Genomic DNA, 13,513 nt, shown 5'->3' on the forward strand with positions numbered 1-13,513 from the left:
CTCACACAGAAGTACAAAGGAGTGACATTTGTCACTTGTGAGTACAGGAATGTACACATTTAGAAAAACTCCACTGCAAAATATGCATAAATCATGACATGTTATGAGTTGGTGCTAAATCCATTTCCTACATCTGTTAATAAACACACATTTGATAAATGTATTTGTGTTTTTAGTATTTCATATAACAAAACTTAAATGGCAGGTAGGAGCACAGTAGTGCAATGGTAGTACTGTTACTTCACAGCAATAAGTACTCTGGTTCAATTCTCAGCTGTGTAGAGTCTGGATGCCTTCCCTATGTGATCATGGTCCCCCCTAAGTATTCCAGTTTCCTCTCACCTCCAAAAGACATGTGATAGGCTAACCAGTGACATTAAATACTCCAAGGCATGCAAGCTGTTTGTGAGTAATATGGAAGAAAAGCCTGGCAAGCTACTAGTAAACTCCATGGGTGGAGGCAAATGTTTACTGGGTTGCTACAGCAATCAGATGCAACTTGACCATGAAAAGATGCATGGAAATGCAGACTGGTCCATCATAACCTGCTCATTTCCATACCTACTAGCTGATTGGCCTAAAACAGCCTACTCGTCTCTCTACCTATTATACAAGCTGCAGATTCTGTTCAGATAAAAGTAGGTTTCACACCCTTGTATGAACTGCACCGTTTGTGCCAAATACTGTTAAAGTGCTTCAGCAATTTTAATCACACTGCCTCTTCAAAAAAGCTGATACTATCATGCAATGCACTTTCTATGGGAAAAATTCATCCACGTAGCCATCTCTTACTGCATGCAATGAATCATTAAACACTTAATGTCATCCATGTCTTCCCTACATCATGGATCCCACTTCCATTCCCTCAAGTTCCTTGAGGTACATGATAATTTGCTTTCCTTTTAGGAGAGTCACTGTACTGGCAAAACCATTATAACTGTGTTCTTCACACCATGAAAGTTATACTGCTCTAGTCGGTTCTTCCATGGCTATCTTCTCTCTCTAAAAGGCTAATTTTGGACTTGGGTTGTCACAGCTATTGACAACTGGTGGCTCAATATCTGATAAATAGGATATAGTTCTTTTACTCAAGAAATAGCTCATGGGAAAGTATATCCTGAGTTTTTGATATTAAATATCCCTGTTGCTAAATATATTGAGAGCTGACTGACTGTCCTATATTACAGATGGAGGGTAAACAGCCTTTTATAAACAGATCAGATGGCTTCCCTTTCTCCACGATAGTACAATATAGGAGTTGAATACATAGAATTAGCAGGGAGTATGGGTGGGTGAATTTTTTTTTTAAGTAATTGCTGCTTGGTGTTGAGTCAGTGTAGAAAATAAAGATATCATTGTCTCGAATTACTGGCTTCTCGGTGCATTGGCACTCTCAACAGCTTAAATGCAATTGGGTTGAATTTTTAAAATAACTTTATCAGTGGTATTCTGTGAATAAGACTGCCCAGTTTATTTTTGTAACAATGGATGCCAACTCATTGTTTACTGTCATCCCTAATGAATATAGCATACATGATGTGTGAGAACATTTATGTAAGAAAACAGCACTCACAAATCGGAAAACAGAAATGATTTGTGCTCCCTTAAAAGTTGTACTAACAATTAAAGTTTTCCTATTTGGAGAGCAGCTGTGCCATCAAGTATTGGGTCTTGCTATGGGTACACCAATAGCAAATACTTATGCTAACATAGTCCTATATGAATGGGAGAGTATGCATATATTTGATTCAACTAACATGAAAACTTTGTTAATAAAAGTAATTAAAAAAATACAGATTAATTAGGGAACATCATTTAGAAATATTATACCTACATATGCCTTGACATTTTTATGACAAGCACTGAATTTATTTAATTATTTAATTATTCCCAAAGGAAGTTTAGAAAATCATTATGCATTCACTTAGTACTCAGTGTACTATATATATATATATATATATATATATATATATATATATATATATATATATATACAGTTTTAAGTATCTAGTGTTTATTGGATATCTGTATTTTTTTAATTACTTTTATTAACAAAGTTTTCATGTCTCTTTAAAACTTTTTAAAACTTTTAATTTTTAAAAAAAGATTTTGGCGCCTAATTAACTTTTTAAGGGCTGAATTGTTAGACAATCTTGGTTCTGAAGAAGTCTGATTTACTCAGATGAAAGCGCTAAACCTGACATTAACCTGATTTTTACTGGAGTCTATATCTTGTGGTAATAAACCTGTGTTTTGTGATGCGTGGAAATCTTTCTTTATTGCGCACTTGAAGTGGATTGTGGTGTTCTGCCCTGTTCGAGCTGAGGATTTGGGATCTGCTATTTTTCTACTAAGTTGTTGGAGTTTGTTTTATTTACTGTTCTTGGTAGATGTACTGGGTACAGCATTCAGCAGCTCAGTACACAAGAGCACAAAACTATGCAATGGTTCAAAATATAAATGGAAAAGGGTCACCAAAAAGTCAACCAAACCATTTGTAGAAGCGCTACATACATTACCCAGTGGCAGTTAAGAATTAATGTCTCCTCTTTCTAGGAACAAAACAGAAATACTGATCCTAGGATGGGTCCTGAGAAGAGGGTTGCCGGCTTTCCAGTGATCCATAGTCTTTCCCCAGATGTAGGTTTTAAAACCAAGCTGAAAACAGAGGGTAATGTCATAGGTATTGTAGTGTACATCTAATGGGTGAGGAGATAGGAATGGGAAGGTAACTGAAGTTTTATTATTTTATGGGAAAGGCCATGCCAATATGAATCTGTAGTGCAGACTAGTACTGGCAGATGATATAAGACTAGGAGAAGCTTCTAAATTTAGATTTACATAAGGGGTGGCCAGCATAAATAGACACACAACAGCTTTATTTGGGAGGTCTCAAAGAGTAAACTTTGGCCTAGTCTGTTTAACTTAAATAAAAATGATGCTTTTCAACCCCTTACACAATTCAGCTATTAGACTGAATACTTTTGCAGTCAAAGAATGCAATGTAAATGTTTAACTGGCTATAAGAAAAATGTCTTTTAAAACTAAAACAAAAAGTAAATAACACATTTAAAGTAAAACAACCTGCAATAAAACAACAGCAAAAGACAAGAAACAATATCAATAGGTAAAACAATGAGCCAAGAAATTCAAATTCAAAGTACTCACAGTACAGTTTTAGGTCAGTAAAATAAGGTCTCCAGGCACATACTTAATATTCAGGCTGCATATTTTCCTTAGTTTGCATAATGGAAGACTGAGGTTTACCTGGCTTGAGCCACCTCCATCCTTAGTGTGCAGACCAGCAACCTATGGGTCTGTACTAAAACTCTGTCACCCAGTTCTGCAGAACTTAGTAAAGAGGTAATTACTACTTTCTAGACTCATTTATCCTTATTCCGCAGTGCTGCTGCACACACACTTCCACACACTCATCTATTACCAGCACATTTGTCTGAATCAAGTACCTAATATGTAGTAGTTTGCACTAAACTATATGTGCCATTTATCTTCATACTTTCTTAGTTTTACCAAATCAGCCTACAGCTGGCCAGTTCATTTTTGATTAAAAGGACAGCCCTTCTGCCATCAGCACACAGATCATTCCTGTGTCTTACCCAACTGTTATGCTACATATCCAGTAAAAAGCAGTGGTCCTAAACATAAGCCTCATGGAATCTTAATGAATACCTAACATTAAGTCCTGCAAACTCTGATGAGTACTATGTTCTAGCCAGTTAAGTCTTCAGTGGCTACTTCCACCTTCTTTCATATCTAACAACTAGATTTCTGTCCATTGTACCAACAGATCTATTACTCTCAGAAAACCATTACTGGGAAACTGTGGAAACCATTACTCTAGCCGCTGAATCACTTACAAATGCCTTCTACCAGCACCTACAGGACTGCATGGATCAGGCAATCCCAAACAAAACAAAGACTCTTTGTACCAAAGGCAAGCACCCAGTCTGGTGGACCCCAGCCATAAACAAGCTCTACAACAAAAGGAGGAAGCTACTACAAGATAGAGCAAAATCCCCAAAAGGGAAGACATCCTTGATCATTATAAGTAAAAAACTAAGATCTCTCATAAAATCATCCAAGGCAAATTTTGAGAGAAAAGTCACTAAGGACTCAAAAGACAATCATAAGGCCTTTTTTAGCTATGTTAGAAACCTGGGAGGAAACTCCCAGATATGCTCAGAATTAGTTCAAAATGATGTAAAAGTCACTGAACCTACAGACATTGCCAACATACTGGCTGACAGGTTCAGTGCAAATTCCCCCCCCCCATCCCCCCCAAAAGGAGAGATATCTATACCAGAGGATTGTAGCCCCCCAAACATCTTAAACACTCAGGTGAGAACTACTCTCTCTAAGGCGAAAAACACAGCATCCATGGGACCAGATTGTGTCCCCAGTTGTGTGCTCCACGAATTCAATGAGGAACTAAACCCGCAGTTAGGGCAGCTGTTTAATCTTAGCCTCACCTCAGGATACGTACCCAAGAAGTGGTGTACGGCAACTGTGGTCCCACTTCACAAAGGCGGTGCCTCCACCGACCCTGGAAATTACCATCCCATCAGCTTGACAAGCCTGGTCTGCAAAGCTATGGAGAGGATCATAATGGAACTCATAAATAATGACATAGGGGACTTGCAGACATTGGATCCAACCCAGTTTGGCTTTGTCAAAGGCAGATCATGCCTTTTAAACTTGGTTGACTTTTTCGAAACAGTCACCAAGGCCTTTGATGAGGGCAAGGCAGTCCACACAGCCTACCTTGAGCTGGCAAAGGCTTTTGACACAATACTCCACTCGGGTATCATTGAAAAACTCACCAGTTTAAATGTAAACCCATACGTCACAAGATGGGTTGCAAACTGGCTAAGTGACAGAACCCACAGGGTCAGAGTTGCTGGCGCCATGTCAGACTCAAAGCCTGTCACAAGTGGTGTCCCACAGGGCTCAGTCCTGGGCCCACTCTTGTTCGGCATCTACTTTTCAGAAGTACAAGCAAACACAGGAGGATTATGGCTGACAAAGTTTGCAGATGACTGCAAACTGGGCGCCATAGTCGAGAACACATCTGACACAGATATCCTTCAGAAGGGTCTTATAGAAATGGATAACTGGTGCCAGAGCCATGGCCTAAAGTTAAACGCCAAAAAATGCACAGTCATAGCCTTCGGGAAAAACAAGGTTACCCCTAGCTACCATATAGGTGGCAATCCACTAAGCACAGAAGAGGTTATCAGGGATCTGGGGACCCAGGCTGACAGTAACCTTTCGTTTGACACTCACGTTGCCAAAGTAGTTAGGAAGACCTTCTACATTGCCCACCTGATCATGAAGGGATTCACATCTAGATCAAGGGAAGTCATCGTTCCCCTGTACTCATCACTCATCAGACCAATGATTGAGTACAATGCCCCATTCGGAATGTATCTGACCCGACACCTGCAGCAATTGGAAAGGCCCCAAAAGTTCCTCACCAAAAGGATAAAGGGTCTCAAAAATATGTCTTATGCTGCCCGACTGAAGGAACTCCAGCTCTATTCAGTCGCTTACCGTCTGCTCAGAGGTGACCTGTGCCTCACATACAAGGCCATGTCCAACCCAGAATTGATGAACATGCTTCACCTCAAAAAATCTAAATCCATCAGAACTACAAGGGCAAGAGACTTAAACCTTAACACGGCTATTAATAGGACATGCTGGAGGGACAGATTCATCACCCAGAGACTCCCTATGCTGTGGAACAAAATCCCGGTACATGTGAGGCAGAGCACCTCGCTGGCTTTGTTCAAGAGAAATCTTGACCAATGGATGGGAGATCGCAGGTATACCCCAGGGATTACCTCAGTGTCACTGCTTGACAGAGGCACAGCAAAATAATGGGCATATTATCCTTCAAACTAAAGGGGTGGCGAAAGCCACAAAACTCTGGGCTAGGCTTATAAATTCCCTTGGGCAGATAGCCTAGTATGAACCTATGAACCTATGAACTTACAAATTTCTCACCTTCCTCTTATGTGATAGTGTCTCAAAAGTCTTGTTGAAGTCCATACAAATTGTATTCACTGCATGCCCTTTGTTCAGCTCAACTGTGATCTGGTTTTACAGTTCAAGTGAACTGACCTGATCTTTGCTGTATGGTACCATGGTGTTAGTTTATCTGGCATTTACTCCCAGGAAATGCAGCACCCCAAGCTGGGATCCTTTCATGTTTCCCAAAATATTGAGGGAAGTCAGTGATACTCTAGTGCAACTACGGTATTATCTTTATAATCTCTTACATAACTTTCTACAAAATGCCAGCAGCAAATGGAGAACAAAGAATGTGCCCACAGTTTAGAAGAAAATAATCTAAGAGAAGAGTTGCTTGATTTAATACAAATAGGCAGCTATATTAAGTTCAATGAAAGAAACAGACTACAGAAAGACAATAAACCCCCAAAAGTTAGAAGTTTGATAAAACAAATCAACACAGAAATTAAGATTGTTCATAGAGATTCATGCAAAATAACAGAAGTAAATAAGATCTTTTACTGTGCAGCTAAATTCATAACAGATAAAGTTTTACCACAAAAACACAAGTTAGTAAGGGGAAACTGAATGCCATCATGGAAGTATCAAATAGATATTAAAATAGGAAGTGTCACTGTTAGAGTATAGAAGAGGGAACAGATCAACAAAAATACAAAGATAGATGTGATAAAAGCAATGCACAATATCAGAAGAGATCAGGATCTATCATGCACTATCGCAAATAATAAACTAAGAATATCAGCACATACAGAAAAACTTAGAAGATATGCAGATAAATATAAAGGAATCGTACAAAATAAGCAATTTATTGATGACCCAAAAAAAGTTTTATAGAGAACTGGGAAACAAAGCAAAAAGAATTGAAATACCACCAAAAAAGAAGAAATATATATATTTTGGAGAAATATCTATGAAGATCCTATGAAACATAAAGACTCTCAATGGATAAAAGAAGTAAAACAAAGAATAAGAAGTTCAAATGTACAGGCTATGAAACAGGATGAAGTAACAGCCAGAGAGATTGAAACAAAGTTAAGAAAAGCTCCTAACTGGAAAACCCCAGGCCCAGATGCAGTATGTAATTTCTGGCTGAAAGTATTAACATCTTTACATGAAGATTTAGCCATGAGTAAGAAAGTACAGTTGTGTACACTTACCATAAATGTAGATGTTTGACTGTATTCACTGTTGCAGTCATCGCATTTGGGTTATCCCTGACTGGGTAGCCCCCGGCCGGCCTGAATACCAGAGACTTAGTATTTCTGTGTCAGTTACTGTCACTTGAGGACTGACGCCAGATTGTCAGTGGAATAAAGGAAGGCATCCGATGCCATTACATCAGTTTTTCTTGCCCTAACCTGTCAGGAGCCCCCAAAGTGGGAGGCCAGGCTCTGGTGGTAAAACCCCACCAGTGGAAAATAAATACCAATATGTCCCTTGTAAGGAAAGGAGAACAACAAGGGGAAAAGAGGAAGAAAAAAGAGAAAGGAGAACGGAGGGAGAGAAAGCAGGATTGCAACAGTGAATACACTCAAACATCTACATTTATGGTAAGTGTACACAATTGTACTATGTTCTTCGTGTTTCACTGTTGCAGTCATCACATTTGGGTAGATTCCCAAAGTGGAGGAAATGGGTGGAGGCAGTCCATGAAGCCACGGGCTGGCTAGCATGCCCTGCAAAACTGCAGAGGCAAACCCTGCCCTGGATTTGGACAAGACAGGCAGGTGATAATGCTTGGTAAAAGTATGAACAGATGTCCAGATGGTAGCCTCCAGGATGTCCCTGGTGGGGACTCCTCTGAGGAAAGCTGCAGAGGTGGAGGCTGCTCTGGTGGAGTGTGTCTTGACCCCCATGGGGGGGAGGCTTGTCATACTGTTTGTAGTAGAAATGGATGCAGTGTGCTATCCATTTGGAAATGGTTTGCTTGGAAATGGCTTTGCCTTTTGCCCATGAAGCAAAGCTAACCAGCAATTGATCAGACTTTCTGAAGGGTTTAGTCCTGTCCAGATAGTATCTGAGCTGTCTGTGCGCATCTAGAGAGTGCAGAATCCGTTCCCCTTGTTTTGGGGGTTAGAAAAGAAGGTGGGTAAATGGATGGATTGATCGAGAGCCACACTGGACACCACTCTGGGCATGAAGGATGGATTAGTTCTGAGGGATACCCTGTCTGCATGGAAGATGATAAAGGGTTCCACAGCCATGAGTGCTTGCAGCTCAGAGACTCTTCTGGCTGAAGTGATGGCCAGGAGGAAGGCTGTCTTCCAGGAGAGAAATTCTAGCTCTGCAGAAGAAGCTGGTTTGAAAGGGGGCAGGGTGAGCTTTTCCAAGACAAAGTTAAGGTCACAAGCTGGTGTTGGTGCCCTTCTGGGGGGGCACAAATTGCTAGCCCCTCTGAGGAACTGTTTAATCAGAGGGTGTGAAAAAAGAAGCTGCTCAGTGGGAAAATGAGCAGAAATAGCAGAGGCATGAATTTTTATAGAGGAGAAGGAGAGACTACTGTGTAGTAGGTCAGCTAAGTAATCCAGGATGGAGGGCTGTGATATATTGGCCCCCTTAGCCTGGATCCAGGTGCAGAACCTTTTTCATTTATCTGCATAAGACTTTCTGATGCTAGGGTGTCTGGCCTCTCGGATTACATTCAGATCCTATTTACTGAGGATGGTAGATTGGTTCAGGTTTATGGTATAAGCCAAGCTGCCAAACTGAATGTCTGCAAATGGGGGTGTACAAATTCCCATTCCCACTGGGTTAGGAGGTTTTGAATCTGAGAAATATTCTATGGAGGCAGAGGGGACAGGCTGCACAGCAAGGGGTACCAGTGCTGTCTAGGCCAATGTGGAGCTATGAGAATGATCCTTGGTTTTTCTACCCTTATTTTGAGTAGTACCCTGGAAATGAGAGGTAGGGAAGGAAAGGAGAGTTGCTGCGGGTTCCATTAGCCCTGTATGCACCTGCCATCTAGGTGTACATCCCAAGCATAGTCTGGTGCATCTGTAGTGAGGGTCTGGGCAGTGGGGTATGGGGAGTAGGTGAGTCCCTTGTTGTGGTAACAGGCTGTTGGCCACCAAAGAAATTCCTTCCTCAGGCAAGAAATAATAGCCAGAAGAGTTTCCAGATCTTGAGAGTGTTGATACCAAAGGCTCTTTAGGTACCATTGAAGTTTCCTCATATGCAGTCTGGCATATGGAATGAGGAGTATGCAAGATGCCATGAACCTCAGGGCTTGCAGGACTTTCCTTGCATTAAGCTGGGGCCTGGTGACCAGTTGAGAGAAATAAGCCGATAGGAAAATGTGTTTCTCTGGGGTAAGCATGCCATCTGAGATGCTGTGACCAGACTTGCTCCCAGGAAGATTATCCTTTTGGTGGGTACCTGTTTGGATTTCTTTTCATTGATTGTGTACCCTGGGGAGGTTAGAAGGTCCTTTACAAAGGCCAGGTCTTTGAGCAGCTTTTCCTGGCTGTCTGCCTGAATAAGGCAGTCGTCTAAGTAGAAAAAGTAAATCTGAATATTTCTTTATCTGCAAAAGGCAATGGCCGGAGCCAGACATTTTATGAAAACTCCAGGAGAGTAGATAAGCCAAAGGGAAGTGCAGAGAACTGAAAGTGTTGAGATCCTGCCCTGAAGCGGAGATATTTTCTACAGGACTCCCTGATAGGAATGTGGAGGAAGGCCTCTTTTAGGTCCAGGGTGGCTAGCCAGGAGTCCTTGGAGAACATGGGTAGCAGCTGCTGGAGGGTGAGCATTTTGAATTTTAGGATCACCAGAAAGGTGTTTAGAATGGATAGATCGAGGATGGGGTACCAGGTGCCCTCTTTTCTGGGCACCAGAAAAAGTCTGGAGTAGAAGCCTTGGCCTATCTGCAGGAATGTGCTCTACTGCCCCCAAGGAGAGCAGGGAATGGATTTGCTTTTGACCCTCTGCTTACTGATTTGGTGGTAGATCTGGGAACTCTTCTGGGGTTGGAAGGGTGTGGAAGGAGAATTTGTACCCCTGAGACACAATGTTGAGAACCCATTGGTCCTTGGTAATGGTGGCCCAGGTGCTTGAGTGAAAGGAGAGTTTTCCTCCTAGGGTATGTGAAGGTGGGCAGAGGTGAGTTTGGGAAGGGGCGAGTCATTGTGAGTTCTTACCATAAGGGGGTGGCTTAGAACTCCCTCATTTTGAAGTGGAGGTAGTCCACTGCTTAGATCTCTGCATCCCTTGGGGCTGCTGTCTGAGGGGTCTGTTTCCACGGGGCCTAGGCTGGTCCTATCTACTCGGAACAGGAAAGGACCAGTGCTTGGAGGGAAAATGCCTGCTGAACCTAGGGGGGCTGGACCTGTAAGAAATCTTTAACAGTCTGCATAGATTTTGCTTTTTCTTCCATATTTTTTAAGACTTCTTCTGCTTTAGTGCCAAATTAGTTATCTTTGTGCAAGGGTGCATCCAACAATTTTGATTTGACATGGTCTGGCAGGGGTTGTTCCTTAAGCCATGCATGTCTTCTAATGACAGATCTGGTGACTACTGCCCTGCAAGAAGCTTCTAGGGCATCAAGACCACAGTGCAAAGTGTTTACTTAGTTGACCAGCAGAATGCATTAAGTCCTGTAAATCTTTAGATTCTGCCCATGCAGGAAAGGAGGACATTTTTTGTTTAAGGAGTTCCAAGGTAAGTTGGTGATACTTAAGCATATGGAACTGACAATTTAGTGCCCTGATAGCAAGAGTAGCTGAGGTGTATACTTTTTAACCCCAACTGTCCAGTGCTCGGGAATCCCTGTCTGAGGGGGTGGGATTCTTAGCTGAGGTTGCTGTAATCCCTTTAGGCCATTGAGTAATGACCTCAGGGTCTGCTTTTGGATTTTTAAAAAGATATTTGTGTAAGTCAAGGACTTTGTAGTACCTTGTCTTGTTTTCTGGGAGCAGGAGGGAGGGTGTCAGGAGTCAAGCTGGATTCAAGGAAGACATCCTCCACCACATCTAGGACTGGGGGGATGGCTAAGGACCTGCATTGTGGAAGGTCCAGGAACTCTCTGAGTCTTTTTTTAGAGTGTGGGTAGTCTTGACGCTCCCATTGGAAATGCTCCCTTAAGGTATGCAGGGTTTCCCCAAAGGAAAAATCCTCTGGGGAAAGGCTGAAGGAATAGATTCCTCTACAAAAGAATCCTCATATGTGGAGAGGGGCTGCATGTCTTCATGGTCAGATGATTCGGATTCATCTGACTCTTGCTCACATAAAACTAATGGAGACATATCTCTTTTCCTTTTTGAGGAAGTGGCTTGGCTCCCCTAATCAGCATGATAAGGTCTTCTGCCATTTTAAGCATTTGAGACTGAGGCAAGGGAGCAAGCACCTGAGAAAGGGTAATCGGTTTCTTGGGTGTGGTTCAACCCCTGGGCCTAAGGAACTTGGTTGTTTGTGAAAGAAGGTGTTGGTTTATGTAGGGATTCGGTGTTGCAAAGGACTTCCTCAGAAGTCGGTGCATGCACAGCGGCTCCAGTCCCATCCAAGGTAGAGACAACCGCAGGATCCTTAGAGAAACAAGAGTTCTGTGGCATACTGAACTCAGAAAGGGTCTCGGAAGAGGCCTGCGAATTAACTGAAAGCAGGCATCAAGGGCTGCAAAAGAGCCTAATTGAGTTCCGGAGGACTGACAATCAACTTAATGGAAGCATCGTCGGAAGGTTTGGTCCTGTGCAGTCTGTCTCTGTATCTTTACGTTTTTTCAGAAGCTCTGCTGTTGGATGGCTTATCGAAGCCATATCTGAATTTGAGGACTGTAAATGGAAATATCTGGCTACAAAAAGTGCCCGACGATGAATAGTTCTGGTGTTAAAGTACAAAACTGACAATGAGGGATGTCGTGGTCTGGACCTAGACAAGTGGCACAGTAAGAGTGGAAGTTACGGTGTGATATTTGCTTTCCACAGGTGAGACAATTATTAACTTTTTCTGACATCGGTTAGTGCAAGAAAAAAGGATCCCCAACGGGGTTGTTAGCTTTTGAAGACTTCACCTTCAATTTGGAAACAAAACTCAGGTAGCGGCCAACCAGCACTCATGTAAACTGCTTCTGCTTCAGGGTCCACGGCAAGAAAGACTGATGTAATGGCATTGGATGCCTTACTTTATACCTCTGATGACCTGATGTCAGTCCTCAAGCGACAGCAACCGACGCAGAAATACTAAGTCTCTGGTATTCAGGCCGGCTGAGGGCTACCCTGGCAGGGATAACCCTAATGTGATGACTGCAACAGTGAAACATGAAGAATATCTATTTATATGTGTACCCCAAACAGGTGCCAGTCCGGGTAACAACAGAAAAACAATACTCCTACTTAAAGGCAAACCTGCAAGCTATCCTAAAAACTATAGACCAATAACATGATTTCTGACAACGTATAAATTGTACATTGGAATTGATGCTGACAGAGTTTACAGTCATTTAGAAGACAACTCACTCATGACAATAGAACAAAAGGGTAACAAAATAAAGTCGTATGAAACAAAGGATCATTTGTTGTTAAATAAAGTCAAAACAGAGAACTGTTAAAAGGGGAATTATCTAAGTATGGCGTAGATAAACTACAAAAAAGCATTTGGCAGTATCCCACATTCATGGATAAGAGTGAATAAAAATGTGTAAAATGCACCATACACTGATCAGTTACATTACAGTGGCTATGAAACAGTGGCAAACCACTTTGCAGTTAAGCCATGATAAAGGACAAATTATTATTCCAGGGATAAAAACTTAAAGGGGGGTATTCCTGGGTGACTCTGTCACTGATGCTCTTTTGTCTTGCCCTTAACCCATTAAACTGTCTACTTAACAGATAAGGTCATGTCTATAATTTGGCTACCAGAAAACAAAGTTTAAAGACTTCTCATCTTCTTTTTTTAGATGATTTAAAATGTATAGTTCATCAGATGAGGAACTGAGAGCACAACTGCAAGTGGTCAAAACTTTTTCAGATGATATAAAGATGTCTGTATTATTTTTATATTGGTGTAAATATTTCTCTTTCTATATGGTATTGTTTCTTAGATAGTATTGACTTTGGAACTACTGTTCTCTCATGTACTGTTTGTCTTACACTTTCATGCTTCCTTTTTCTCAGAAAATTGTACATTATAAACATTTAAATGTTACTGTGGAACTTTTCTCCCCGGGCCTCTGCTGAAAATGGAAATATATCCAGTTGGACTAGCCCGGTTAACAAATGTAAAATAAAAATAAAATAAATAAATGTCCTTTGGTTTTAATAAATGTGTAAAAACAACTTTTAAAGCAGGAAAGCTGAAGCACCAATAAAGCCTCAGTTTGGGGCAGAAATGTGATAGAAAAGAACTTGAGCAAGAGGGAGTGTATAAATATTTGGGACTTGATTAAGGATCAACAATAAATCATGAACAAATGTGAATAAAACTTAGTAAGGAATACTTTAGAAGACTAAAGTTAATACTGAAAGCA

At 41.4% G+C, this 13,513-nt stretch overlaps 1 protein-coding gene across 3 annotated transcripts in view; it reads right to left on the bottom strand.

Moving 5' to 3' along the window:
• The window catches only part of LOC122790830, a 754,878-nt gene that overhangs the window by 4,505 nt on the left and 736,860 nt on the right, over positions 1-13,513 (bottom strand). The gene's annotated exons all lie outside the window — the stretch shown is intronic.

This window comes from Protopterus annectens, chromosome 16.part0 (genome assembly GCF_019279795.1).
Source record: "Protopterus annectens isolate FY-2018-M chromosome 16.part0, PAN1.0, whole genome shotgun sequence".
Classification (NCBI taxonomy): Eukaryota; Metazoa; Chordata; order Ceratodontiformes; family Protopteridae; genus Protopterus; species Protopterus annectens.